We start from the raw sequence: 4,523 nt of genomic DNA, 5'->3' as shown, positions 1-4,523 counted from the left end.
AAACTGACTGGTTTTCAGCTGATAATAAAACAATGAAGGAAGAAATGAACAACTGCTAACTGTCTATGGGTTCTTCATGGTTTCTTTTTTAATTATAATGATGTGGAAAAACTGTGAGCTATGCTTAATTATGTGATGAAAATGCAAATAATACTTTCCCTTCATGGTCTTAAAGAAATATTTTTGAAGATTAATGAGGTGAATGATTGAAGGCTGGTAGAGTTTCCAGAAAGCATGGTACTGCTTTAGTGCTTGGCATGAATATGTAGTGGAGTCCACAGGTGAGTATTTCCTCGGAAAGTTGTTATGTGATTCTATTATATTTCAGAAAAGGAGACTTCAGAAACTGCATTTGAAAGTTTCTTATTCACATCACTGTTCTTAGGGACAGTGTGCACAGAGGTTTGGGCATTTTACTGCAGCTTTCCCTGCTGAGTTAGTGTAACCACAACCATATTCCGTGATTAGCCTATTAAGCTCCCAAGCCCTGGGAATGGGATTGTTTCTTCTTGAAGGTATAGAGTTGGAAGTGAGCACTGCAGAAGGCATAACTATACAGTCTAGAGATTTATTTTTTGAAAACAAACCAGAATTTAGTAATCTGAAAGAGTGTTATCCATCAGGGTGTCTGCTTATAAGACCACAAATGTATTTCAAGGATATTGCAGTTGCTCAACATTCAGTAATTCCGTCTGCCCTTTTGGATATCCACGTCAACTGGCCTTTCTCAGCCAGGGCTCTGTGCAAGAATTAAGCCTGATTCCCTAAAGGTATCCATTGTATATAGTACATATTGTATGTGATAGGAATTAACTTCTCTTCTGTACATTTAGATTGGTACTAATTATGTTCCATTCTTGGTAAAATAAGAGTCACTTAAATTCTTTTCTGTGTTTTGTGGTTCAGATAAGGAACCTGGATGGAAAGGCTGCCAGTGATTCTTATTGTTTTCATAGAGCTATAATTATTAACTGGCAGATTGCTGTGTAATTAGTTCCTGCTATAATTATTAATTACAATAATTTAATAATTATTAAATTGAAGGAAGAAGGAGGGAGTCAGAAGTTTAAAGAAACAGTAACATATTTGCAACCTCCATTTGAGCTGGGCCAGGAAAATAGTCTTTGACTTAACACCAAAAAGTAGTATAGTGCAGCTGAAGATTTTCAGAGGCGGAGTAGAGGAGGAGAGAGGTAGAGGCAAGTCTGGAGTAAAGATCTCGAGGAGCGCTGTCCAATAGAAATACAATGTGAGGCCGGGAGTGGTGGCTCAAGCCTGTAATCCCAGCACTTTGGGAGGCTGAGGCTGGTGGATCATGTGAGGTCAGGAGTTCAAGACCAGTCTGGCCAACATGGTGAAACCCTGTCTCTGCTAAAAATACAAAAATTAGCCAGGGGTGGTGTCGGGTAGCTGTAATCCCAGCTACTCGGGAGGCTGAGGCAGGAGAATCGCTTGGGAGGCGGAGGTTGCGGTGAGCCAAGATCACACCACTGCACTCCAGCTAGGGTGACAGAGCAAGACTCCATATTAAAAAAAAAAAAAATCACAATGTGAACCTCATTTTAAAAAGTAAAAAAGATAAAATTAACTATAATAATATATATCATTTAACCCAGTGTTTTTAAATTATGATCAATATAATTATTTTTAATGAGAATTTTACATTCTTTTTTTTCAAAACCTTGTATGTATTGGATTTCCAGCACGTCTCAGATTGGAATTGTCACATTTCAGTTGCTCAGTAGTCACCTGTAGCTAGTGCTACTGCATTGGACAGCACAGCTCTAGATGCCATATCACTACAAAGATTATGTAATTTATAATTAAACAGTAAAGTTGTATTTTTCAAAATGTCATAAAATACAAATATGCTAAAAGTAAAAATAAGTCATTTGTAGATTTTCTCTTTTTTTCCTCTCTCTCTTCCATCTTTCCTTCTCCCTCCATTCCTTCTGTCTAAGCCTTGGGGCACTCTAACATAGAGAGGTCAGGGAGAACAGGAGGCCTAGGTAAAGGGACTGAAAAAAGACCGGTGAGGCAGGAGGAGAACCAGGAGAGTGTGGTGCTCCAGAAGCCATGGTATCCTGGAACCAGCTTCTGTCAGTTCACGAGGGCTGATTGGTAAATTTTCTGGAATTTAGTAAACAGGTTGAAGTATGGTCATTAATAAAAATTATATAACTTAAATAAATTGTACTTTTAAAAAGTAGTACTCAAAACTCATTTCTTCTTAATTTTTTTTAAAAAATGAGGATTTATTTGACAAGTTTTACTTAGCGCAATATACGTAAAAGGAAATCACAGTACAATGAAAGATTTAAATCAAGGCCTCAGAATCTCATACAAACATCAAGACCAAAATCCTAAAGTATTGGTATTGCATCTCAAATTTTTCCCATTAACTTAAAAAAAAACAAAACTTAAACTTGTGTGCCTTACAGGTTATTAAATAAAACTAGAATTAACAAAGAAGCCAAAATGTTTCACTTTAATTGTAGACAGACACAGCTCCTATATTGAGTTTTACAACAAAAAATCCCATGTCTTTCAGCATGCATCTACACAGTGTTCAATGTAATGCAGCAAAGGGCAACAGTGAACATAATTCAACTCCTTTTACCTCAATACACTTACTGCTTAAGAACATCCTATAATATAACTAACTTGAGCAAAGCTGGAACTTGTTTAACAGTTATAGTTTACTCAACTTCACTGTTACATCCTAGATGAGTATTGTGTTAAAAAATACTGAGCCTTAAGTCTTCATAACAATCCTGATTTCTACTTAGAGTGTAAGCATAAATCATAAGTTTGTATTGCAGAAACTGTTAAACTGAAGTTTTGGGTTTTTCTTAAAAAAAAAATTGAGCAAGGGTCGGTGATCAATTATATTCCCCATCCACCACTCATACTGGACATGGTAGACATCCCTCCCATTCCATTCACACCTATAGATGCACAGCTTCCATTACTGTAGTAGCTGCTGTTCATTGCTCCTTGGCTACCTATGCAATGTCTGATTGAAAATCACATGAGTTTTCCTGTAAAACTTGGTCATATCCACTCATGCTGCTGTGGCCACCATAGCCACCTCCATAACCACCACTCAGCTGCGGGCTGGCTGGGCCACCATAACTGGACTGGATTGACAAACCCATGCCCCCCATCATTTGGCTACCGTAAGCAGTACCGCTGGCTCCTGCTGCAGAATTCAAGAAGGGTTCTACATAGCTGTGTTGCATATTTGCTTTATCTTTTGACATAGCTGCCACAGCATCTTCATGAGTTGCAAACTCAACATCTGCTTCACCAGTTACTCTGCCATCAGGACCAATTTCAATGTGTACCCTCACAGGATTGAGCAGTCAAAAAAAATTACAAATGTCATTCTCAGTAGCTCTGTAAGGTAATCCACACATATACACTGTGTCCTGTTGTGCTCTGGAAGGTAGAGCCACCATCCCCATATTTGTGATCAGACATTCCTGAAAAACAATAATTGAGGTATCTTCCAAATCCATCTGACCCAAATCCATAGCCATAGCCATTATAATTGTCATAGGCTCCATATCCTCCACCATAAGCACCATGCCTCATCCTCTGAAAGCCAGCTCCTCTGCCAATGCTGTTAAAACCTCTGCCAGAACCAGGTATGTCATGGGACCTGGCCGCTGCATGGCCATAAGCTTTTATGGTGGATTGTAGTGAGTTCTAACTTCAGCCCTGCTGCTCTTAAAGATTTCAATATACCTGTGCCCTATTCTTTCCTTGTGTTTCTTTAGAGCCTTTTCGGTTATTTTCTGTGAAGCAAACTGCACGAAGACCTCCCCTGTACTCCTCCCCTGGAGTCCACTGGCAATGTTATCTGATTTGGCACGATTTCCAACCCTGAGAAGAACTGAACAATTTCTTCCTTGCTGCATTCAAAGGGAAGTCCTCTAAGCTGTACAAAGCCATCATTGGCCGTGTCAGGACTATTTCGACCGGTATGCTTCAACACCCAATCCATTTCAACGTTGTTTGACTTGAATGCTTCAACAAAACGGTGTCCCATAGTTTCTCTGTCCTTTTTCAGGGCCAATTTGACTTCATCTTCTGATTCAAGTTCAACAAAAGCCTTGTCACCCAGCCTGCCTTCTCTGTTGTAGATGAAACGAATACCTTGAGCCTTATTTTGAATTTTGCAGTCAGAAAGAAACGCTGCACTTCATCGGCCAAGCAAGACCAGGGCAAGCCGTGGACCTTCAACATAAACCCCTCGCCACCTTTGCTGCCCAACATCATTGTCTCTTACGTGGTCTGGTGTCAAAACAGACCAGACACCTGACTTCGGCAGGGCTAAAAAGAAATGGCCCACTTCTTAATTATTTTGGTAGACTTTACTAGTATCTATGCTCCTGAGATTATGGCTGTTGCATCTGTGTGGTGGAAATACTACATAATGGGGTGTACTACTGTTCATCTCTTTCTAACTCAGCAGTCACGCTGGTAGACTGAAATTGGCCATAGTGGGAGTACTTACA

General features: G+C 39.5%; 1 pseudogene; it reads right to left on the bottom strand.

Annotated features, from left to right (window-relative positions):
* Window positions 1-3,005: 3,005 nt before the first annotated feature.
* Window positions 3,006-4,284, bottom strand: LOC471546 (heterogeneous nuclear ribonucleoprotein H-like; annotated as a pseudogene).
* Between the last annotated feature and the right edge of the window lie 239 nt (window positions 4,285-4,523).

The sequence above is a fragment of the Pan troglodytes genome, chromosome 4 (genome assembly GCF_028858775.2).
Source record: "Pan troglodytes isolate AG18354 chromosome 4, NHGRI_mPanTro3-v2.0_pri, whole genome shotgun sequence".
NCBI lineage: Eukaryota > Metazoa > Chordata > Mammalia > Primates > Hominidae > Pan > Pan troglodytes.
The sequence above is the reverse complement of the archived record's forward strand: the minus strand, read 5'-3'. Positions and strand labels throughout refer to the sequence as shown.